Raw genomic sequence first — 26,324 nt, 5'->3', positions numbered from 1 at the left:
CAAGTCAGCACTTCCCGCAACCCTGTTTTCAGTCCCTCACAGTAATAATAACTCAGTCATTGTAATAGTATACTACGCAATTCTGTGTAACAATCTCAAAACACCACCTAAGGGATCCTTAATACTCGTTAAGTATGAGTGCGCAAGCACTCAGCACATTTTCGAAATAATTCTTTCTATACACTGCATTTTCTTGGGCGCACGTGCATGATTCATAAATTTATAGCAGTGTCAGCTACTCCTCTACCTCTCCCACTGCTTATTTTTTAAATTTTTTTATTAAATGTGTTTAGGGAGAGTGTGGTGCTTAGGTGTGGCTCCGGCTACCCCTCTTCTCCTACATATTTTGCATCGTTAAATTATCAATAACCACAAAACAATACAAACAGTACACATGAACGGAAATTCACATTGTTATTCCGGTACTTCAGTATATTTTATCGCTCAAAAATAATGTTCACTTGTCATAAATGTTCATACTCCCGAAATGTTCACGCATTACGGAAAACATCAAGGTAATGAAACTTGTGCTTGCGTTACGAGGATTGTCCCACAAGGGAATAAAAGTGCCCTATATAACACTTTTGGTTATGCAAATTCTGCGTTTATTTCTTATGTGCATACAATCAGTGCTTTTTCAATAGCACAAAGTAAGATGTTAAGACAAGACGTAGGCAAGTGAATGGAAAGAAAAGTATATCCGCTTGCGTAAAGTAACAAGACTGCTAGTCATTCAACACCGAGCACCGTGTCATTGGCTGAGCGGCCTAGCTTGCTTTCCGTCAGTGGTCGAGCCTGCCGTGGTCGAAAGATTAGGTAGAGGTAAAAAAGCGCCACCACGAAGAAGGCCATGAGGAATGAGTAGAGGGTGAAGGCGCGTGGTGGCAGGCCGAAGATGGAGCGTCCCTGTTCCGACCCTCCCTGTCCCACAAGGACACGCTGGGTGGCTGCGTCGACAGCTGCGAAGGCCACAACAATGAACACAGCGCACATGTATTCATAATCAGCAAGTGCGCTTCCCTGCGCTGCATATTCGCCCATCTAATGGTGGCACCAGTCGTCCATGATGTGGAGACGCGGTCCTAGTTACACTTGCTGAGGTTTGTACATTATGCGCGTGTATATCAAGAGAGTTGAGTCTACATTTTCAGTGTCGTAGCGCAAGCAAGCTTCGCTTGAACACGGCGTTTGCACTAGTGACTAGCTGACATTAGCTGGGCTAACTTCGGAGCAGGAACGCTAGCTTTTACGGAAAGAGTCTATTAGGCGCGCATCCAGCAAATGAAGCGTGTATTTGAATAAAATTGTCGCAAAGGAAGGGACATCGTTCTACTTTACGTGCGATTTCAATTACAGCTTATCAAAACGTTTATGGAGAGCGGGTACGTTTGAACCTAATGCTTCTAAATCACGCGAAGCGGATACTACACATCTACCTAAACAAAGAGCCTCAGCTGCTACTTCAAAGTGTTGACAATATTCTGAGGCTTCTTCTTGGCAGTCGAACAAACGCTTTTGCTGCGCTTGCATATTTAGCCTAATTTCTATGATATATAGGCATCGCAACAAGAAGCACTCTGCCTGCTTAAACTAAACAAATGCAATGGCATTACCACATCAGCAAGACGTACATTGAGCACATACCTATCTTTAAAAAATCCCTTTTATTTTTTTGAAGTACGCAAACTCGTACAATGCTTACACTAAGCACATAAAGTCCAATTATTCGAAGAACGAACAAAAGCTTCTTTTTTTGCTCTTTTCGTTGCGCACGTGCAACGCTTGTCTGGAGAACATAGGATCTACTTCTTGTAACTATAATAAAATATTTAAAGCAGCGCTAATGTACATGTGATCGTAGCGATGGCTCTTAAAGTCGACCGCATATATATTGACTTAAAGGTAACGCTCGAGAACCTGGTTGCTTGTGTTAGTTACGTGCGCAGTGTCTCCGTACGCACCGTATTTTACTTGGTAATATCATCATCAGCAGCCTGATTACGCCCACTGCAGGCCAAATGCTTCTCCCGTTTTTCGCCAGTTAATCCGATTCTGTGATTGCTGCCGCCACATCTACGTTATCTCCATATATTTCTTAATCTCAACTGCCCACCTAACTTTCTACCTCCCCCTCGCGCGTCTGCCTTCTCTTGGAATCCGTTACTCCTAATGACCAGCGGTTATCTTGCGTTCACGCTACATATCCTGCCCATGCCCATTTATTAGATGCGAAGCAGCTTATGGCGTTGTTCCATCCGGTGTTGATGGTGTGCGGCGTGACCACCCTTACTGCGCATGCGCATATACCCTCCTCTAACACCTCCTTTCCACTCTCACTCCCCCTCTCTTGGGGCGAGGGAGGTTGGCTACGGCGCATCCCCCTCCTCGTTCCCCCTCCTCGTTTAGATAAAAGGCTCGCGTTAGGTCGTACACACGCTCAGCTACTGCGCTGGGGTCATGAGTTTCAACGTCGACGTCGGAGCCAGTTGCAGTAATACCTTAACGCCTGTCGAGACCGCGGCGCAGTGGGTGGAGCAGCGGAAGGCTCGACGCGCCGAAGCGCGACGTAAACGTCGGCAAGCGGACCCCGAGCTCCGGGCTAGGGAAGCCCAGCGCAAACGGCAACGTCGGCGGGAAACTGCTACGGATGAAACGCGGCCTCGACATGCCGAAACGCTGCTTCGCATCGCCTGATAGTCCCCTTTAGCGGGAGATGTTGTAATTTTTTTCCTTGATTTCGACGAAGATGCCCTTAACAACCGTTTGTTCCCTGACCCACTCTACTTTCTTCTTGTCCCTTTAGGTTACGCCTGTACTTTTTTTCCATGGCTCGCTACGTCATCCTCAATTTAGACTGAACCATTTTCATAAGCCTCCAGCTTTCTGCTCCTTCAGTAAGTACAACAAAGAAGAAGCAGCTGTTATATACCTTTCTCTTGAGGGGCAGTGGTAAACTGCCCTTCATGATAGGTTCAGGATCAATCGTTAGGTTCATGCATCATTAAGTCCACCTGCACTGGTATGCCCGGTGTAGGATGACCAGTAGGCCACCTCCAGCACTCATCAATAGAATTTCTTGCTCGTTCTCACTGTATGTCGCCTGATTTGAAATGCATGTAGGTGGTAAATACATATGTGCTTTTAAATACAGCACTGTTACCTTTCGTTCGGCCTGGAGTCGGCTGCCTGCTCGAGTCTGGAGCGGTGACATAGTCGCGGGAAATTATGGTCTCTTCATCGGAGGCAGCTGGTTGCACCTTCGCGGTGGGTATTTCCCGTGGTATGCCATGAAGCTTGTTAGCCGCTGCCGGAATCCTCGGTGGAACCTGTGCTCGTACGTCGTGGCGCCGATTAGTGTCTTGATAGCCAGAAACTGGAGTCAAACCCCCGTATTCGGCTGTGCCGCTCTCTTCGGCAGACCGGTGCTCTGTGCAGGACGTGTCCGTAGTGTTCTCGCTGGTGTCTTCTTCAGTCAGTGATGGCATGGCGGAGGACATTCTTCTTCGTAGTGTCTGTATGTGTGGTCGCCACCCACTGTTGATTGACCTTAAATTGAGTGCTGCTGAACCAACGCGGTGTTCTAATGGTTATGATATTTGACTGCTGACCCGAAGGTCGCGGTATTCAATCCCAGCCTCGGCGGCCCCATTTTGGTACGGACAAAATGCTAGAGATCCGTGTGCTTAGATTTAGACGCACGGTAACTGAACTGTGCGCCTAAATTTGGGACGTAAAACCCCAAAAGTTATTATAAATTGGCTGACTCTGTTGTTCCGCATCGCCCATGTGGCTCATGAAGTTGTTTTGATAATGGCCGGAACGTCTGTAGCGCATTGCGCATCCATTGCTAATAGGCGACAATAAGATGCATAACGATATAAGAAAATCGGCCGCTTTCTTTAGTTATGGTACGAAACTCCGGCTTGTTATGAGGCACAGTGCGTTCGGCGGATCGTCGTCTTAAGCTTTGTCAGGAGTAACAAGTGCGAAAGAAACCATCATCCTCATTTTCAAGTAATCAAAAGCCAAGTGTGTTTCCACGCACGAATAAACTTTATTGTGCCCGGCAATTATAAAGCACTTTTTCCTCGCTTGCTAGGGGAAGTGCCCGCATTGTGAGGAAAATGCCTGTGACATTTTCCACATGGTGTGGGCATGCCAAAAGCCCCAAACCTAACCCCACTACCCAACCCTTCGCGGGAGGACTGGGAGGCAGCCCTGCTCGGCTGCTCTGACCTGACGGCCCAACGGGCCTCTGTCGAGCGGGCCCAGGCCGCGGCCATCGCCAATGGGCTCCCGCAAGAGATAGCCCACCTAGTGTTTGTACGGGGCGGTCCCTTAAGGACCGCTCCCACCCTCCCTGTAAATACCATCTGTAAATAAATGTTTTTCAGCTGCAGCAGCAGCAATTTTCGCACCGAATAATCTATGCGTCTTTGTACAGCCATCCGATCAACACTCTGAAGACATGTGTAGCTTTAAATACCCAAGCATATGCCTGTAGCCGCTTCTTGCAATTACGTGTGCTCCGAGTTCTAGCTAAGTACAGCAATATCTCGTTGTCATGCTCTTCTGCTTACGAGTGAAGCCTCTAAAACTCCCTTTCGTGGTGTTACAACCGACAAGCTCCTTCGCGTTAGCAATTATCCTGTCTCTAGTGAAATGTGGAATGCCATGCAATGCCGCATGAAGTCGAAGTTAATGAACATCCATGCACAAAATTGATTGGCAAGACGAATTCTCGGAGTTGAATCGAGCTTGGAAATCGGAGATCGAGTGAAGTGACCTTGTCTCTATTAGGGGCGAAGCTCCTTATACCATCACCTGATCGGTCGTCGCTCCATCCGGCGTTTCCCCGCCGTCGCGCCCCCCGTATCATTCAATAGATGGCGCTGTCCCATAGAGATGCTGTCCCACAGGATAATTGCTTTCTCCGACGCAAGTACAGAATGTTGGACTGCTCAACACTCGAGAACACGGAGCGCAAGTTTACCGCGGCAGTACGGAAACGGATACGCGAAGAGGAGAGCGCACAATGGCAAATGTCGCTGCAGCAAAACAGTACACTCCAGCTGTACCGAACATACAAAGAGGCCATTGCCCCGGAATCTTTGTACGATAACAGTGGTGGAAGTGGGCTACTGTTCGAGGCGCGTGCGGGAGCGCTTCGCACGCTGGCATATCGCAGCCGCTTCGACCCGAACATCGATTCAACTTTATGTAGAGCGTGTGGAGCAGAACAAGAGACAGTGGAGCACTTGGTACTGCAATGCCAAAAACTCTCAGCCCGCCCGCCGGAGGCCACTACTCTCCCTCAGGCACTGGCCCTGACGGACAGGAATGCAAAAGCCGTTGCCACCACAAAGACAAGGCTCCAACAGTGGTGGAAGTGGTGCCAGAAGTGTACTCTTTCGTGCCTTCGTTCTTTTTCTTTCTTTCTTTTTGTCGTTCTTTTTCTTTCCTTTTTTTTCTTCATACCCAGGCTAGAACACACCATATGTGTCCACCCGCTACAAAGGGCAAAGCCACAAATCATCATCATCAGCAGCAGCATGCAAACTGCAGTTGGATCACCATATACTAGATGGCGCTGTCCCATAGAGATGTGCCCAATATGTGTGCAAAAAAATAAAAAAAGAGAAATAGAAAGAAAAGAAAAAAGAACAAACAATTAAAAAAAGCAAACAAAAAAAAAAAAAGAAGAAGAAAGCAGCGGCACCCTGCAGGCTAGATGTAATCAAAGCGGCGTATCGCTTTCATTACTGCTGGGCGAAACAACTGAACATTTCACGGTGTAACCATGATTGCTTCAGGAGCTTCGCCCAAGCTCTTCATCATTCGCCCGTGGATATGCTGTAATTTTTTCTTCGGTGTGGCCAGACAAGCTAGCTATCCTTTGGTGGATTGCTGCTGGGAGTACACACTGAGAGAAGATGTGAACCAAGCCCTCCCTCCTGCCACAAAATGGACACTTTTCTCCGGTAGGGATTTTCGTGAAGGGCATGAATGTTATGGGCACGCACCCTCTTGCCAGGCGGTACATGAATGTAGCGCGCTCGGCGTCCGGAAAGCTGGCTGTGATGAGTTTCCACCTAGGACTGTGGCGGAACAGGTCATGTCTCTTACAGTGGGCCGGGAGTTCTGTGTGAGGTGCCGCAAGTGCACCACGAGAGCTCTGCAAGTGTACGGAAGCGAGCGGCAGCGCGTTGGAGAGAAGGGAGAACGCGCTTTGTTTGCCCTCACTTTCTATTTTTGTGCCAGAGATGGCGCTGCCTGTTAAGAGTAGCGGCGCCACTAAGCGATGCTTGGAGAGCCTGTAATCTTACCGGAGAATGTGAATGTGACAGTTTGTTGAAAAGATTTTTGTGTAGGATTTAGTTTTTTTTTTCGTAGTGTTCTTTTGTTATCTCCGCGACTAGTTCCTTTAGCTGAGCAGTTTTTTTTACTTTTCGTATTCTTAAGCGATGTATGTGTTACATTTTTTGAGGTGATAAGCATTCTGCGAAATCGTTGTAGGTACAATATTAATAGCAACTTGTGCGGAAGCAGTTGCCAGCATAAGAGTGAGCTGACTGCGTAAAATTAGCTTTCTTTGATATAAGAGCACGTCAGTCTTGAGTGAAGATTTATACGACCGCTAATTGTGAAAGAGTGACAGCGTTTGTCGAGAGAAACCGAATTTTACTTTTTATGTGTAGAGCGAAGAAGTTTACCAACACCCGCTTTGAGGGAGCAAATGTGCAATTTTGAGCAAGGTTTGAGAGCAAAACCAAAGCGGTTTTTGAAATGCCCACGTTTGGCGCTGAGTGTGGCTATTTTCGTGGACCACTGTTTTGGAGTGACAAGCAGTTGAGGCAGTCGATTTAGCACGAATCCAACGTAGCTTTTCTCAGGTGTTCCTGCGATTTATTTCATCGAGTGTTATTTTCTTTGCGTGCGGGTCTTTTGAACATTTGGGTTCGGTCGCGTGTTTAGGGAAGTTTATTTTCTAGGGATGTGGCGTACGGTTAATTGTATGTGTTAATGTAGTGTAGAGCACAGCAGAGCCCGATCCGTTCTTCATCCGAGGGGCTGTAACACTAACCAAACGAGCCTGTTGGTACGTGCCCCGCCACGGTGGTCTAGTGGTTATGGCGCTCGGCTGCTAACCCGAAGGTCGCGAAATGGAATCCCTGCCGCGGTTGCTGTATTTTCGATGGAGGCGAAAACGTTTGAGGCCCGTGTACTTAGATTTAGGTGCACGCTAAAGAACGTCGATATTGCAGGAGCCCTTCACTACGGCGTCCCTCATATTCGTATCGTGGTTTTGGGACGTTAAACCCCAGATATTCTACAGGGCGTTTACGATAAAAAGCACCAAGTATTAAAGAATTAAGCATAGTTGTGCTACGCGTCTCCAATTAGCGCAGTATTGTTCTGAGCCATTTAGACCACGTCAGAATATTTTTTTCCTATCCGCAAAGCTCGGCAATCAACAAAGATTGCTTCATGGACTTTTTAAGTAGTAACTCTAGAGAAAAATCTTCAATCCAAAAGTTGTAGCGCTTGTTCAGAAACATCCATTTTTTAAAATGTATTGTAAGATAACTCCCCTGCCTAATTTTTTTTCCGGCCTTTCATTAAAGCACGCGAATTTCAAAAAATATCACGTGACTGCCGCCAAACGCGCGGTGCTTTAAGTGCCCTAATGTAAGTTGAAAGAATTATAAAAGGCTGCTCCGCGCACGAAGGTTCATTGAGCAGGCTATATCGATGAATGCGATGGACGCTAAATGAAGGTAAGGGCGTACCGTTAAAAAAAAAAAAGTCTACGAAAGAGCGGCCGCCTCGTGTGAGTGAATCGTTTATCTCGGTCCTTCAACACGCTTTCACCCTAGCCCATACCGATGTGGTTCTTCATTGGAGCGAAAAGAAAAGAAAAAAATGCCTACGCTGCATCAAATGCTGCTTACGGTCTCATGTGGCATTTGCTCCGTGACTGCCGCTTTTTTGTTGAAGAATATTTTTTGTTGTTGTTGAAACGGTATGCCCGTTTTGTCGCTTAACGTTCATCGCAGTCGCCGATGGCCGGTTCAATCGATCTGGGATAGCATTTGGTGAGTTAAACTTATGCTGTCTGTCATTCAGTAGCGTAAATATTGGAACTAAATGCAATAACCTTTCAGAGGCCGGGTCCGAGCTAGTTGATACAGTGACATTATGAAACCGGGAAGCGCAAGAAGACGACACACAAAGCGTTATTTCCAATTGATATTTATTGCGACACAAATATCAGTTGGAAGAAGAGCTCTGTGTGTCGTCGTTTCGTTCCCGTCTTCGTGCGCTTACTGATTTCATAATGGCAATAACCTTTATTTGGGTAACCTAAACAGGATGGTCGCCTTTGGTATATCTATTAGAAGTTCAGACACTCGACTGCGTAAAGACCTTCCGGATTTGCCGCCGCGCAACGCTTTTCATTGAAGTCAAATTTCATCGCTGATGCAAGTGATAATGCATTCTCTTTTAAAAAGCGGCCAAACCTTTAGCTCCGGCACCTGCATTTAATTGCCACTTTCATTTGCCCCTGGCAGATTCATGCAGTGTACATTGAGGCACTGCCGCATATCGTTACTACTCCAGAGTCTGGCGTGGGCGGATGCGTGGCATTTTTTGCGGGCAGACATGTCCGGTTAAAGCTTCCACGAGGCGCACGCCGATTTATTCTCAACGCAAGTGGCCTTCGGTGCAGTAATCGCGCTCGATCACTGTTCCGTGCAAGCAGCATTGGTTGCGTGAACGTCTCTTCAGCCTGCCGGAATAATCTAATATGCATTTTACGCCCAGATTGCGATCATTTGCGAGCCGCTGGCGGAGATAAGCGAAAACTGTACTAATAGGCTTTATCGCTTGAGTTGTTGGTACTCATGCCGCCGAATCACGTTAAACCCCATGAGGTGTCCAATATCCCCTCAAGCTTCACTTATCTCGCCGATGAACGTGAAGGAATGCTTTAATTCCTTGTTGTAGCAATGGATATTACGCATATAAACTAAGAAATAAACTCATTTCATGATTTTCGTTATTTTAAATTTATTTTCATCACATTGCTTGAATTTTCAGGATATTGAAGCGGGAGTTGCATTGCGACTTCTCATTCGCTTGCTGATATCCATATTAACGCAGTTTTATTTCTTCATAAGGAGCGTGCTCAAAACTTGTTGTGGGACGACAGCAGCAAATAAATTCGGCAGATCCTACGCGCTTCTTTGTACTCTTTCATTGCGTGCTATCCAATATTAAAGATACATATTATCAGTAGCGCTCGTAGGCTTATTTGCGCAACGCTTGCAGAGTCAGATATACATATGTAATTGCTTCATTGATATAAAAGCGGATTACCCCTACAACTTCCTTGGCCTCGCTGCCTAATGGTTTCATTACCTTCACTGAAGCCATTCCCTTGATGAAACCCTCATCACGATTAGTTTCCTTAGATTACTGCATTATTACTGCATTAAAGCCATTGCCTTAATAAAATACAGTTTTGCAGAAGAATAATTTCTTCCTCACAAGCCCACTCGCTTGTAGTATGACGCAAAACAGCACATCAGCGCAAACCAGTGCAATAGAAGATAAGCATCACATTTATGCAAACGTTTTTGTCAGCAGTAAACTATATATTACGTACATGTTTGCTTCGCTAATAGTTCAAGCTTTATCAAACGCATGGAGCCCGGATGCGGTGTCGTTTTCTGACCATACGGCAATATTCCCTGCTTGTGGGCTACCGGACGACGAGCTGAAGACCATGTAGAAGTAAACGAACACGGTCATAAAGCAGGCCACCAGGAGAGAGTAGTACGTGAACCTGTGTGGAGACGCATTGATCAAAAAATCTCGGCGCCATTGCGAAGCCTTTCCTGGGCTTTCCTCGGGTGTCCAGTATTGCCCTGCGCAAGCGACACTCATTGCAAAAGATATCGGGGATACATACGTTCAATTGCGGAAACAGCAATCTAAAATATGGGTATGCGAACTTTAGCAACTAAAATACACTGCTTATATTCCAAACATTTCTGTGCAGTTAGGAGGATAGCCACTTCAGCCCCTTCAAGCACTACTTACGCATTGTTCAATGCTAATTATTTGTTATTTTTTGCTATTTCCATCCTGTTGTATGCGTACTCACTACAGCTTCATTGGACTTCAATGTGTCGAGTATCTCCCGCCACGGTGGTCTAGAGGTTATGGCGCTCGATTGCTGACCCCAAGGTCGCGGGATCGAATCCCAGCCGCGGCGGCTGCATTTTCGATGGAAGCGAAAATCTTTGAGGCCCGTGTACTTAGGTTTAGGTGCACAATAAAGAACCCCAGGTGGTCGAAATTTCCGGAGCCCTATACTACGGCGTCTCTTATAATCATATCGTGGTTTTGGAACGTTAAGCCCCAGATATTATTATTCATGTGTTGAGTATCACTCTACACGAAAATGTTGCGGTGAACCCTACCGTGACCCCTAGAGAATGGTGAAATAGGTTTTCTTACTCTTTTATTGTGTTGTGGTCGTTTATTTCAGGACTTCTTTACAATTATCTTACTAGTTAGTGAGAGTTACTGAGAGAAAAGTATAATTTTTTATCTTGGATGAAAAACACATACGTCTCAACAAGGAAATGTCTCTTGAATTTGTGGACTGTAGCCTTAGAAGAAAATTTACAAAGCAACACACTTTTTATTGCTAAGCAACATACTTCTTAATCTATATTGAAGAGCTGGCTAATGTAGTTGACTCACCTGGTGTGCACTATGCTTATCACTGTCTAGTTTATCGTGGTTCTTATTTTATTCGCTCTCACGAGAAACGCCATATATATAGCGGAAACATCTGCAACAGTTTGGTTTAACTTTAGCCTCGTACCGCAGTATGCGTAGGATCTCGAAACATATGAACTTTTGGCAACACCGCCAGTAAGAGCGCTATGTGTCGCATTATAAATCGTTAAAATGTCCTTCAAATCAAGCTTTTCAGAAAGCTATTCAAATTTCACAAGAATTATTCGGTGGTTTTCTATACTACACAACCTTCATTCAGTTTTGTTGCGTCGTTTCCTTCGTAATATTTTTTTTCTTCGCCAATATACCATTCAGTTACGGCAGTGCCAGCGGCCGCCTCCGATTTTTGTCGGCACATACAATCTCCTAAACTCCTGGCTGGTAACTTCAGAGTTAAGGAAACCTAACCCCCCGTGATGTTCTAATGGTTATGGTGCTCGACTGCTGGCCTGTGGTGGGATCGAACCCCGGCCACGAGCGACTGCATTTTCGATGGAGGCGAAAATGCTAGCGCCGCGTGTACTTTGATTTAGGTGCGCGTTAAAGAGCCCCAGGTGGTCGAAATTTCCGTGGCCCTCCACTACGGCATTCCTCATCTCCATATCGTGGTTTTGGGATGTAAACTTCCCAGCAAGTATTATTACAGTTAAGAAAACCTCGACAGGTGAATGTAACGGTAAGCCCTGTACGGCAACTCTATGCAATACACAACAATAATAATTGTTGACATTTAACGCCCCAAAGCCATCATATGGTTATGAGGGCCGCGGTAGTGGAGGGCTCCGGAGATTTCTGCCACCTGGGGTTCTTTAAAGTCCACCGAAATCTAAGTACACGAACCTCAAGCATTTCCGCCTCCATCGACAATGCAGCCGCCGCCGGGATTCGATCCCGCGAGCTTCGGGCCAGCAGTCGAACCCCATAACCACTTGACCACCGTGGCGCTATGCAATCCAAACGCACACACACCATCCTTACCTTTGCTTGGTGTGGTAGCCTGCCGCGTGATCGTCTCTTTGGCGGTAACATAATCACTGGAAATGGCGGCATCCCCTGAGGACTGCGCAGGTTGCCTCACGTTTCGCTTGTTCCCTTCCACACCACCGACCACGTTGTCAGACACCTGAAGCTGCGCTTTTGCCTTAGAATGCAGCTGCTGAGCGCCTCGGCATCCCAGTCCGACAAATAGAGGTACGCCATCACACCTGTTTCGCCGCACGGCTTCTAGGTACGCCCTTTTCCACAACCTTTTCTCAGAGCCTGAAGAGGTGTCTTCCGTACTGGTCGTTGTCGAGGTTCTGATGTCGGTACAGTGGCACGATGACACAAATGTAGACATTGCTCCTTGCTTCTTCCTCCTTCCGAGCGCTGAGGGTTGCCCACCACGGGATAAGCAGGCAAAAAGGAAGAGAAGGAGAGTTTTCATTGACACTGGAGTTGTTTATAAGGAGAAGTAGTCGGCGAGGCTATGTGTCAGCCACTTCCCGGCTCTATTTAATGTCCGAAGTTGGGTACCTGGGTTTTTGGATGAATGTATTTTCCCCACGCCATAGGTAAGCCAGTGACCAGGAGATCAGGTGGGGAGAGGTCTTCCCTGCAGCCATGGAGAAAGCGTTAATACTATCAGGAGTGACTTACGTTCTCAAACGGAAGTGTACAATCAGCATATTCTGAAAAAATCTGTCTTACGATGGTCTTAGTGAAATGCGTATTTTTGTTGTTGCTGCAAGACGCCTTCATTCATCTTTTTCGCAACATTTAGCACGTAAAATACAGCAGAAGAAATATATCTAGAGTACCGACGTCAAAATTATTTGTAGGAGACGTTTTCGAACAAATTATTGCAAACCTCACCCGCCGTAGTGTTCTAATGGTTATGGTGCTCGACTGCTGGCCCTAAGGCCACGGGATCGAATCGTGGCCACGGCGGCCGCATTTTTATGGAGGCGAAATGCTTGAGGCCAGTGTACTTAGATTTAAGTGCATGCCAAAAAACACCAGGTGGTCAAAGTTTCCATGTCTCTCTACTACGGCACCCCTTATAATCATATCTTGATTTTTAGACGTAAACGCCCAACTATTAAATTATTTTCAAAGGCGTATGTTCAGAGGAGTACTAACCATATTACTCACCACCCTACGAAGTAACGGAGAAGGGTGCGCATTTAATTACCGTACCCAAAAGAGGTCAGCCTGAGATATATGTATGGCTCAGCGAATTGGGCTTAACACAGAATTATTAAGCAGGGCAAGTACGTCGCATTTTCAGAACTTCACTACTCACCAAGCATGGCCAGTCAAAGCAAACTTTTCTCAAAGCTACAATAGTGGACGTTGCAATGCTACAGGCACCGTGGTAACTTACAGGTTAAAGCACTCTGATACTGGGCATGAAAGCACGGTTTCGTCTCCTGGCTACGGCATCCACATATTTCTAGGGTCCAAATGCAATATATCTCAGGCCCTTTGATTTAATTGCGAATTGAAAAACCTTAGGGCGCCAAATTTTTCTGTAGTCCCGCTGCAAAGCGAACAAATAAACATATTATTCAGAAATGGATAAACGTGGAATGTCGTTGGATCCAACGTTTCGAACGAGGAGATTGAAAAGAGCAGAGTTGTGGTCCTCTCCTCCACAATTCAGTCTGGGGAGTGATCAAGGCATCCATAGAAACACAGCTAAGATGGTTGCTGCCTTGACAAAGGCAAGCTTTCTCGTCTGAGTGCTGGGTCCAGAGAAGAAAGGACTAAGCTTCGGAACCTTCCCACAAAACATTATGATGTTCTTTACTCAATTGAGTCACATCTCAGAATAAGACTTCCATCCACAATTTTTCGACATCTGGAAGCTCTGTTCCATCGGCTTCGTCTAAACGCTGTGTATGGAAACGGCTTGCCGTACCGTTTCGGTCAAGCGGAAAGTTCATACGGCAACAAATGTGGTTCAATTGTAACTATGGAACATATTTTGTTCGAATGTCGAGCGTATGCTGATGAGCATGCGCTTTATTAACATCGCATGCTTTTGACCCCAAAGAGAACTTTATCATTTCACTGTGTCTTGGGCCCTTCAGCCTGCTTCATGCAACAAAGACGTGCGATCACATTTGCAGTTGAATATTTAGATAGTATCGATCAGCTCGACGAACTTTAGTTGTGCCTTACATTCATACAATGAAAGACTCTACCAGCGCACGTTCCCGTCCAAGAGGAAAGAAAAGTCAGTCTAATTTCCATTTATTTTTTCGCATGAACATGTTTTACTTTATTTTTCGTGCATCTCTTCTCCCGTATTTTCCTCTCCACTCCCCTTCTCCTGCGCAGAGCAGCAAATCAGCGGTTTTTATATGCCGGCTAAATTTTCTGCATTTCAATAATGAGTTCTCTCTCTATCTCTTCTGTTTCGTGCTCAATAATTTCTCATCAATTCAAGCCTCAATCCATCCCTGAAATTCCGTCGTGTTTGGGAGGCATAATTATGTTGTCGTTTCTGCGCGTTTCCCATGTTTCCCAGTCAACGCTTCATCATTTTCCTTTGATTAGGTCATCTGAAACCCTGAGTAGTAGCCCCGAGCAAGCTGTCAGTCATGCCGAGTTTTCTTTATTTTGTGTAAATCTACCAGTTATGTGATATATCTGATCATTTTCAACTTTAAACGTCGTCTAATTTGTGATTCTCATACCCTATAATATCGTACACGAAGGATGGGAATAATATTATGCCGTGGGTAATATTCAACAGCCCATTCAAAATGACTTGGACATAACGCATGATTCGATATTAGTACACTTATTCGACGAGATTCCTGGGCCTATATTATCATAAAGACAATTTTTTCGACTTTTTTTTCTTTTTAGAACTCAGAGAGGCACAGCATAATACAGCAACTTGAACAAGAATATATATTTCCTGGCTGAATATGCATTCGACCTGCACAGCTCAAGGCTCACTGTGTTGCGACAGCTTGTGCGTTGTACAATAAGGCCCATTGTTGTTAATAATTTATTCCTGCGTACGTTTCCATGTTAGTTGCGTTCTCGCTTTGCTGCCGAATAGTTCAGCAAACATTCGTGCGGTAGAATTCACATGAGACAACAAAGAATTAACATGAAACCACAGCTGTTTCTGAGTTCTGAGCACGAATCACGTGGCTCGACTTCTAATATGCCGTAAGGACAAGGATGCATACATTAAACTTGACGCAGGGCCTTATGATAACATCTGCAGTTACAACTGCTCAGCCTCGCAATCGCAATATATCAAGTAAGTGAGAGAGTGGTATACCTCCTCATCTCAACAGTTACGAAAAGTTTCGCCAGACGACGCCTGATTTAACTGCTTCTTCGTATTTGGCTTTTTTTTCTGTTTTGTGGCTCCTCTGTACTAGCAGCTTGTGAAGCGTGCTGTTCAATATTAGTATTTTAGCAGAGATTGTGCTGTGTGAATGCAACTTTCATTCATACAATGGCTGAGCCCTTCCTTCAAAAACGAAATTATAATGCCATCCAGATGGCTCTCCAGTGATCTACCATTAAAAAATGTTTGCAATTGTTTAAACATAACTGTAGGAGAAATTGCAATGTACCCTGAAGGTTTGAGCATATTCATCCTAATCCATACAGCAAAACATTACTCAAGAATATTCTACATATTGTGGAGGAGTGTTTGTAACAGCAACGCCCCGTTATTGGTAATATTGCACTTTTATTTCCCTTTCGGGAAAAAGGTGATCTCGAAGTATTGCATAATGTTAGATTTTTAACTATTTCGATCTAATCACGTGCTTTCATCCTGAATCGTATACAGTTTTGTAGGATTGGATAGCTTACATGTGTCGGTATAACACGCTTTGAAGTGTCATTGGTCCTTAAAGGGGCCCTGCAACACTTTTCGAGCATGCTCAAAAAGCGCTGCCGATCGGTAGTCGAGGCTCCCGAGAACACGCGAGCCAAATATTATAGCGATGCGCACGGCCTGGAATTTACAATAAATTCTCAAAATCAGCTGAAAATCGCTCCCTCTTCTCTCGAAAAATGATGTATTAGTCCGCAAAATATGACGCGATTGTCGGCAGTTTCACCATTGGCTGATGTTATAATCACGATAACACCTTCATTATTACCTTCGTTGTTAATTTTGAGTTCAATAAGTAGATAATATGTATGTTTATATTCTGTTATCGCGTTAAAAACACCGAACAAACATTATTATTAGCACTTCCGGTCTCACCGACAGCTCGTCTGCTCGTAGTTGCGTGGTTCCGTTTTCTTCGCCATGCGCAGTGCCGAAAACGTGAATATTTCTGTGCTTTTGACCATCGCCGGTTGCCGTTGAGAGTGGCAGCCGTTCGAGTGTTGCCTCGTCAGCTGGGAACTGCATCGTCGGCACGTTCTCACGACCGACCGAGGCAGCCGTGCAGCATGTCTCCGATAACAATGGTGGCGTCCGGTAATGGCGGCGCTTCGGGGTCGTCTGCCAGTGCCGTCTTACGAGGCGGTGTATCGGAGTATGGGCCGAAACCGATCTCAGCTGTCATTCATTCCAAACGAGCGCGCAGGTTTGCTTCCATGGTTGGCAAAGCGATGAAAACACTACGGCGTTCGAGGTGCACACCCAACATTACCAAACCGACGCGCAGTTTTCAAGCACGCGCGATACGGCTCCGCTCGACGAGAACGACGCAAGCCGACCGGAAGTGGCGGCACAGACCACGTGGTTGCGCCCAGACGTCAGAGAGAAAAAAATGAAGAAAAAATTTCCGCCGGCGCTCTTGGGCGGAGCCTCGCTCGTCTGCGCTCCCTCCCTCGACTCGCTGCCTCGCTCTCCGCGCACTCGCGGCGTTGAGTTGAGGGGGAAAGCTGCGGAACGTGATCTTTATAATTTGGTAACACCACTTAGACTTGACGGATTCGAAAAATTTTTGCGGCATATGACTCGTGAAGAGTCATACGTCAATAATGAGACTATTCCAATATAACTAAGAAAGGTGTTGCAGGGCCCCTTTAAGCCGAATATTTCATGGATATATTAAATCACTGAATGATCACACAGACCCTATACCGCTATTAGGGGCGAAGCTCCTTATAGCAACACCTGGCCTGTCGTCGCTCCATGCGGCGTGTCCCCGCCGTCGCGTCACCCGTATCATTCAATAGATGGCGCTGTGCCATAGAGAGGCATGGAAACTGCAGTTGGGTGACGATATACTAGATGGCGCTGTCCCGTAGAGATGTGTGAAATCTGTGTACAAAAAGGAAAAAGAAAAAAAAAGCACAACAAGAAAAAAAGGAAAAAAGACGAAAAAAGAAAAAAAAGAAAAAAAGAAGAAAAAGAGAAAAAGCAGCGGCACCCTGCACGCTAGATGGCGTGCAGTAATCAAGGCGGCGTATCGCTTTGATTACTGCTGGGCGAAACCATTGAACATTTCACGGTGTAACCATGATCGCTTCAGGAGCTTCGCACAAACTCTTCATCATTCACCGGTGGATATGCTGTAATTTTTTTTCAGGCGCGCTTCTTTTGCCATTTTTATGTAACTGGTCCGTTACACGTCTGACCACTGCCTTGCGCAAACGATGCCCAAATGTCTGAAAATCTTCCAGATTATTTCAGGATCTTCTGAAAGGCTTGAGTGCGAAAACGCGAACACTTGAGTTCATTCTATAACTAACGCGGACAACGGCGATAAGGCTCGAATGTTCGATGCCGCAAGTAAAATACCGACGCGCCTTCACTTGCACGTTGTATTTTCATTTTCCGTGCACAAGTTCGCCCAAATCAAAACTTTAATCTTGAACACGCAGACTGCTGGCTTCGTGAACGTCATCACCACGTGACTCTATTTTCTTAGACACATTTGACCCGCAATGTTTAAGGTTAATTGAATCAAAATCTTCAATTCACATTCATTTAACCCCCATCAGGTGTAATTATAAACTTTAGGGCACTCTTTGGTGAAGAGGTTCCTGTACCATAACACCCGACTAATCATTGAAGCATCATAACCCTCGAATAGACACACTCCTGCCAGGGAGGTCTGTGCATTAAAAGAAATTAATTATTCACACTCTCCATTCCTTAACTTCTATTTATTCCAGGGTGCAACGCACGTGCCTATCGGTGCCACTATACCCAAGGTGTGTATTTAGGAGCTCCAACTCACCTTATTTTACTTTTCATTGCTTGCTTTTGATACACGAAATTATTCGAATATTTATGTTCCTAGGGTTATCCTCAGCGAAACGAAGATCTGCATAAGTTAACATTTTCTTACTCATTTAAGTAAACTTGCTTGACTAAGCTTCACAATAATATAGAAACTAAAAAGGCCGCAGTGTTATGAATTTCTTATGTCATAGCAGTTTGAGCCAGCAAAAACATTTATTTATTGCTGATGTGCTCAGGCTGGCATATGTTCAGTAAAATTTCATAGATTTCTTTATTGTTATGCACATGTATGTGCAGATGAATTTAACTTGTGTAAAGCTACAAATGTGAAAGTTACTGTAAACAGCTTGATTCTTTCGAAAGGTTTCTGGTGTTTTGATAAATCTATACCTTATTTATTCAGTCATAGTGCTTGTGTTTTGCCACTTACTTACGCCGGTTTCGACGCCCTAACGTAATATTTAATGTGAAGAGTTTCCAGGACGCCTTATGTATGCAACACCACTCATGGTCCCCAAAAGTACATTTGCTATGCCAACACACCAATGTGCGGGCCTAGAACATTCCTGTTCCATCTTCCATATCACGGAATATAATATGTCCAATCTCCCATTAAACGCTAGCTGTAAGGTGCAATTTGCCAATTTCATTCCGAAACACACCAGAATCGGTCCCCAGTTAACTAGCTCTGCCATGGCATCCCTTAGGTGAGCGTGCCAAAATAATTTTCGAATTGCCGGAATTTGTACCATGCAGAGTAGCCGCCGTGTCTAGCATCACACACTCGCCGCCCACACCATACCTCTGGCTATTGTTCACTTATTGTTTCCTTTATTACATAATCTCCTTGAAACAATTCCAATCTACTTATACGTGGCTAGAGAATACCTACGTGGCTAGGTGATACGTGGCAAGAGATTTTTACAGCATCTAACGTGCCTGAGGTTCTGTCCAGTCTGTCTGACACTTCAGATTCGTCGCTTCTCGAGTTTCCCGAGCCATGAATTCAGGCCTTGCTTACCCGCTGCCAAGCCCATAAGGCACTTTTGTTACTTCCTGAGTGTGTGCAATAAGAGAAGTCAGGACAGCTTAATTAAGGCATGTTACAGTAAAACCTCGGTGATACGATCATGGCTCGTACGAATTTCGGGGTGATACGAATTTTTCTGTGGTCAAGGCCATTATCCTGCACTGTATTGGAGTACGGTTGTTGCGAACGGATTTTCACCTTGCGACGTTTGATAGGAACGTACGCTAGCGCAAACGTACGAACACGTGCTGCCCGCGCTGTCGCGGAAGACCCGGCAGTCACCGCGGGCGCGGGCATGCGGGTTGCGCGAACATGAACGGTGCGTCGTTGCCTCCGAGACAGTGCGCGCATCTTGGAGGCCTTTAGGCGCCTCCACGCTTACGTTACATATGACGTTGACGTCGCGCTTTTTTTCCCCGACGCGTTGACTCGTGCTCCAGTGCTCGAGGCAGCAGCTCATTGTACTGTGTTAACACGTGCCTGCAACGTCGATGCAAGCCATGTCCCCGCAATCAGACGTTCTATGAAACAAGACTGAAACCTGGGCTGCGGGTCCGTCATGAAGTCCCATTAAAGGTGGACGAAGACCCCAAGAGAAGAAGCGCAGGGTCTTGGCGAAAGAGCTTGGCCTCCATCTATCGTGTGCAAAGCGCTTCTTAAATTACTTTCGCCGCAGTACTGTGGTGTGATGCGGAAAAGCGCAGTAAGATTAGGAAGGGGCTACTAACGGTCACGGGGCACAAGACATCTGGTTCATTAATCACACAAGCGCGCATGCACCGTACCTTTACGATTGCAAGTATGATCGTCGACGTCACAAAACTTTACTGGTAATCATGCAGAGCTGTTCATGACGTCGCTGTGGCCCTGAAAAACACTGAGTCAAAGCGTATGCCAACTTCCTTTTGTCGCATACTGATTTTCCATGTTTTCTGTTGATACGAATTTCAAATATTTTTGGTAACCCCGCGAGATTCGTATCACCGAGGTTTTACTGTATATTGTAAGAGAAATAAACATCTATCAGCCACCATCAAATGTCGGATAGTTCCTTTCAGCGCCACTGCCAAGGTTTCCGCCTGATTATGCGAGACGGAAATATTGAAGCCAAAAATCACACGATGTCTTATGCATGTACCTAAGAATACTGGAAGGCGCAACCCATCTTCCTCTCTTTCTTCTTGTTCGACTGTATTGAGCTCCCCCTTCCGAAAGCTTCATGCACCTAACGATGTTTCGCACTGCCTCCTGGATCGGAAGCATTGCAAGCATTTTGCACCTTACGCGGTTTTACAACGCCTCCGGGACCGAACTGATGATCTCATCGGATGACGTGTTCGTGTGACGTCGTCATGACGTATACGGTGACGTGATGACATTATGATGATTTACTGACGCCGCCGACACCGGAGGCCGGCGGTCATTTTTCGTGTTCCATGAGGCATCTAAGGCTTTCGCTTTAATAAGTACGAAAAGTATTTTTCTTAGTTACTTACAAGCAGCCACAGACTAAATGAAACAGATGACTGTGCGAATGTCTTGCGCGTTCGTCTGGCTGAAATGTCTTTTTCGTTCCTTTTGATAATTGATTGTCCCACAGCTCCGTGAAAGTACGCAGCGCAGTACCATGTCCGGTCGGAATTTCGGTCATTCTACGCCTGGCAATTCTGTAATGATTCCGAGCACAGGTCGGTGCTCCTGCTCGGCTGCGGTTGCAGCGACGCACACTGGAACTACAGGATAGCAGGCATTCGAAATGACCAACATTCTGCTTCGGCTATGTTGCGATGCTCACGTCGTAATACAGATGTCATGGCTCTCTTCAGTTGATGACAGGAAAGGAAAAAGGGGGAGCAGTACACACGCGGGAACGCAACAAATAGGGCTTTATTCAAGGACACCTCTTATTTTAGGGGCGAAGCTCCTTAAGGCGGCACCCGTTCGTCCCTCGTAGTCGTAGTCGTAGTGCGTAACCAGTCTTACGCTTTGACCTCCAAGGTGGTGCCGGTGGGAGATTTTTCCTGTGCGTTGTTGAACAATAAAAAATTCGCAGCGTGCGCGTTAACTAAAAGCCGAATTCTTCTGTCTCTCATTCCCCATTAGCAGCCATTGGCATGTTCCAGTAGGAAACGTTAGTAGAAGTAGAAGTGTAAGTGTTAGCTAAAAGCCGACTTCTTCTGTCTCTCATTCCCATTAGCAGCCATTGTTTACCTCCAAGGTAGTGCCTGGTGAGATTTCTCCTGTGCGTGATTAAACAATAAAAATTTTGTTCAAAACGCCGTTGATTGATGAAATAAACCAACGAAAGACGCCGGATGTTTTGTAAAAGCAAAACGAAAGAACGCCAGATGTTTCTAAAGCAAAACGAAAAGACGCCAGCTGCTTAACGAAAGACGCCAGATGTTTTCTAAAGTAATGGTTTTCTAAACAATGAAAATTCACAGCGTACATGTAAAATTAAAGTGAGCTGCAAGTCGTCATAACTCATCGAACCTTTAGTATAAACGCGCCCGATCTCACGTCGGTGATGATGTACTGGGCAGAATTCACGGAAGATTCACGGTTTACCGATGAACGTCCGCAGCTTCGCCCACTCATCATCATTCACTCCGTGGATATGCTGTGATTTTTTATTAAGCATTTTCGAACAAAACAGCGTTAAGAACCATGGTCGGAACTCCCGAATTATATCTTATATCTAGGCCTTAACAGATACAAGGCGCATCTTCTCTTGTCTAAGGGGTTTTCCTATCTCCATGGAACGGTCATACTGGCTCGGACGGCTATTCGAGGCAGCAGACACTCCAAATAATTCCTCTGGACGAAGCATTGTCCAAGCAAGAATTTTGTGAGATGAGAACATAAAATGCCTAAAAGAGGTTGCTTGTGCAGCTGCAACTCTTGCTTTTTGTATACCTCTTTTGTTTGACCACCTGCAGCCAGGAATGCACTGAATGCACCTGCGATTTCCTCGGCACGAAGCTCCGGTGAAACTATTTCAAGGTAGTGCGGTCAAAGGAACGAGTTATGCACGAGAAACCATGCAGACATCAATAAAGATTGCGCAGGTCCTGACGTCAAATTTCGAAGTTAGGCGTAATACCACATGCAAGATATACTGCATTTGAGATCATATTACAACTTCTACAAAAGCGCTATTCTTCTTTTGCTAGCGAATCATGAGCATCTGATGCTTAGACTTTTCTCTGTCGATTGGGTTACGTGCTGTGTGCCCCATCTGACCACAGCATGGGTCGTATAGTTGAATACCAACCGCCGTGGTGGCCTTGTAGTTATGGTGCTCCACTGATGAAGCGAATGTCGCGGGATTGAATCCAAGCAGCGCCTGTCGGATTTTGATAGAGGCGACATGCTAGATTCCCATGTGCTTAGATTTAGGTGCACTTTATGCTGCCCCAAGAGGTCGACTTTCCCGCAGCCCTCCTCTACGGCATCCCTCATAATCATATCTACTTTTATGACGTAAAATCTCAACAATTATCATTAGTTTGTTAGTTTGTTGGGCACCGTTGAGCCACTGGCGACTGCTTGTGATACCATGACTGTATAAATGGCGGTGCCATGTATCAATGGTAACAGTCTCATTCACCAGTTGACGCGTGCATACGTAAGTGCATGGCTGAGAAGAACGAAAAAGACGTCTACTTCAATAATAACGATTTCCGGGGTTTTAAGACGTACGCGACAGGATTTTCACGTTATTCATATCATAACCCGACAGTCATATTTGTCAAATCCTCTTACCCTCCTATGCCAATTTTGGTCTACACCAAGTTAAGGAGGCGATCATGAGAGTCCCCAGACGTAGGCGGCCAGATAGATAGATAGATAGATATATAGATAGATAGATAGATAGATAGATAGATAGATAGATAGATAGATAGATAGATAGATAGATAGATAGATAGATAGATAGATAGATAGATAGATAGATAGATAGATAGATAGATAGATAGATAGATAGATAGATAGATAGATAGATAGATAGATAGATAGATAGATAGATAGATAGATAGATAGATAGATAGATAGATAGATAGATAGATAGAAACGCTCAAAGTGCTGAAGGTTCGCTAAGAAATGCTTCGCATTTAATACATTTTTACTCACGCGAACACCGCAATGACGAAGCCGACACGCAGCTCGCACGCTCAGAAGAGGGCAAGTTTCCGACCTGTCGCTGTTGTGGGTCTCTGGTTTTACAGCGAAAGCTGTTATGTAATCATTTCAGCGGCCGTTTATGATGCCGTAGTTGTCCGCCGCCGCCGCCGCCGGTGTCCGTAACCACTATCTCTCGAAATACGAAAAACAACGAAATACGAGAAAATTCCCAGGATGGAACGAGGTTCGAACCTGGGCCCTCTGCGTGGGAGCCCAGTTTCAACCTCAGAGCCATGCCGGTGCTTGAAACTGCTTTGCAAGAAGGTCCGACACAGGCTTCATGTTAGGAAGGAACCACATTAGCATATGAAATATAGCGTGGTAGAAGAGTAAAATAAGCACCAAGCGTCGCACAACGCGAATTCTGTAGCCAGGCATCACAGAATGCGAATTGCGCAACGAGTGGGTTGTTGAATGCTTCCAACCCATTACAAAGGGCTCCGCCATAATTCTTCATCGTCATCAGGCACAGCATCAACAAAGTGGGCATAATGCCTTACATGCGTTTAGCAGGTACCACGGCTCTCTGTAGAATGACGAAGAATGGCACAGTGCCAGCTGCCCTACTTCTCAAAAATTACAATGATTTATAGCGTTGTGGGTTCCTCGCAAGCGCGCTCGTATTGGTTGCCAAGAAAGCCCATAGGCGCATGATCCATTTCCTCGGGGTCTCAGTAAAAAACAATGATTTATAGCGTAGTGGGTTCCTCGCAAGTGCACTTGTATTGGTTGCCAAGGAAGCCCATAAGCGCATGATCCATTTCCTCGGGGTCTCAGTAAAGTTCTTCGCCCCCCACTCTCTCCCACGTCAACGTATGTTATACAGCATGGCGGGTGAGGGGAAGAGCGACCGGGCGTCACCCAATGCAAATTGCATAACTGGTGAGCCGTTTAAAGCTTCCAACCCATTACAAAGGGCTGAGTCATGATTCTTCATCGTCATCAGTCGTCGCGTCGACAAAGTGCACATAATGTCTTACAGACGTCTTACAGACAAAGTGCACATAATGTCTTACAGACGCTCTTCTCCGCAGAATGACAAATAATGGCTCATAAGGTGCCTCCCAACTTCACAAAAATAGTGATTTATGGCGTAGTGGGTACCTTGCATGTGTACTGTATTAGTAGACCCAAGAGAGCTTACAACGGGCTCCAGAAACGCCGCTCTTCCAGCTTTCGCTGTGACTGTGCTGCGGTTTCAGCGAAGGCTTGGCGTTTTTTTTATTCAAAGTTACTCGTACCGATGCCTCCGTGGCGGGTACGATGTCGAAAGCAATGAAGGGTGCTCCGACCCCTCTTCCTCCAAGTTACCTGCAAGCTTCCAATCTGATTTGTGCGACTGAGCATCGAACATGGCTCTGCCAAGATCATCGAGCTGCTCTGACGTGGATGATAAGGATTCAGATGATGCATATTTCGAGGCCACAAACCACGATCGAAGGGGCAACTTCGCAAAACTTAAAGCGTGAGTGATCTCAACTACAATGCTCCATCCTCTCAGCAGACGTAGACCATCGCCTACATCCACATCGCTGCTACAAACGATCTGAATTCGCTTAATAGACAAGTTCTCGCTGCCTATCTTGGCAAGTTAGCTCCAGGACAAATCAGAGAGGTCCGTATTAATCCCAGAAGGAATATACTCACTGCTGATGTGTCTGTACGAATGACCATAAACATATTGAGAGCTGTTACTCAACTCGGCAGCGTACCTGTGCGATCCTTCTTTGCACGTGGAGACCGCACCCTTGCCGGTGTGATTATGTGGATACAGATATTGATGACAGCGATCCATCAGCGTTGATCTCTTCGACTGCCCATATCGCAGACACAAATTTTTGGACGGTGGAGTTGTGTAAACATAGTCCTTAAGGAGACAACGCGCCATCGCATGTGAAAGTGGGCTGCGTGAGGCATCCTGCCCGTCCATACGTTCCTAGTCCATCACAGTGTCGCACGTGTCAGAAACATGGGCACGTGAGCGCTGCGTGTGTTTACAGGTTGACATGTTCCCGCTGCCGTGGAGATCATAGTGATTTGATATGCGAGGGGTCTGATCTCAAGTGTTCTAAATGCGATGGCTTAAATAAGTCAAGGTCGAAGGAATATCCGATAGTAAAGACTAATATTACCGTGCTTAGGGAAATATTACGACATCACTGTACACACAAAGAAGCGGCTGCTAAGGTGCACCGTCGCCGGAGGCGCTCTCGTAATTGCAGAAGGAGATCAGGATCGTCAAGAGTACGAGAGCCTGTACTCCCTGAAGATTCCGTACGGCATCCTCTTATATCTGAAATGGTGGTTCTACCTTCAGCCACACATTGTTTGAAGAACGCCACAGCCATTACCACATAGCCTTCCCTGCCACCTAGGAGTCCTCAAGGACATGGGCAGGAAAGCCAGCATGAACGTGAGACTTGGTCTCGGATGGGCAAATCAAGGAAATGCTTGCGCAGGTTATCCGTGACTTGCGAATCCTACTTGTAGCTGTCAAGACACCCGTTGCCGAGGCTGCGGTGCAAATTCTCGGAGACCTAAAGCCGGTGCTTTGTGCAATATAAAAACTTGTAGAAATCATGGCGCCAACAGCCTCATCTTCATCACTGCCTGAAAGGATTAGCCGTTCTGTCATATTTCAATGGAACGCCTGAGGTGTACGAGGTCACTTCGCCGATTATAAACTGAGAATGTTGAAATATCGGTTTTTCTATTGCTGTGCAATGCGCGCCAATTACGACTTCACCATTCAGGCTATCTGGATATAAATATTTGACATCTCACGCGAGTGGGTACCCTACCAAATTTTTACTATTTGTGCGCTGTGACCTAACGTATTCTCATCAGCAAATTCGTGTGTATAGCAGTGATGGGTACGTTTCCATCACTGTAAAGCAAAAGCAACGTACAATGTCGGTCATTGGTGGCTACATTTGTCCGAGCGGAAGATTTGACGCTGGGCCTCTGAAAGTTGTCATCGGCTACAGTCTAGGACCTCACGTGATCGTTGGAGACCTTATTGCTGATCACCATCTTTGTGGCAGCAGTGTCATAGGCACTTGGGAAAGAAAACATCTAGACTTCACAAGCCGCAATGGCCTTTATATTCTTAACAATGGTTCATCGACA

At 45.8% G+C, this 26,324-nt stretch overlaps 1 long non-coding RNA gene across 1 annotated transcript in view; it reads left to right on the top strand.

Moving 5' to 3' along the window:
- The first annotated feature begins 11,816 nt into the window (after positions 1 to 11,816).
- The window catches only part of LOC119401962 (uncharacterized), a 92,759-nt gene continuing 78,251 nt past the window's right edge, over positions 11,817 to 26,324 (top strand). The window contains exon 1 of the long non-coding RNA XR_007417283.1: positions 11,817 to 12,043. This is a non-coding gene — a long non-coding RNA (uncharacterized LOC119401962). The remainder of the gene's footprint in view (positions 12,044 to 26,324) is intronic.

This window comes from Rhipicephalus sanguineus, chromosome 8 (genome assembly GCF_013339695.2).
Source record: "Rhipicephalus sanguineus isolate Rsan-2018 chromosome 8, BIME_Rsan_1.4, whole genome shotgun sequence".
In the NCBI taxonomy this organism is placed as follows: domain Eukaryota; kingdom Metazoa; phylum Arthropoda; class Arachnida; order Ixodida; family Ixodidae; genus Rhipicephalus; species Rhipicephalus sanguineus.
The sequence above is the reverse complement of the archived record's forward strand: the minus strand, read 5'-3'. Positions and strand labels throughout refer to the sequence as shown.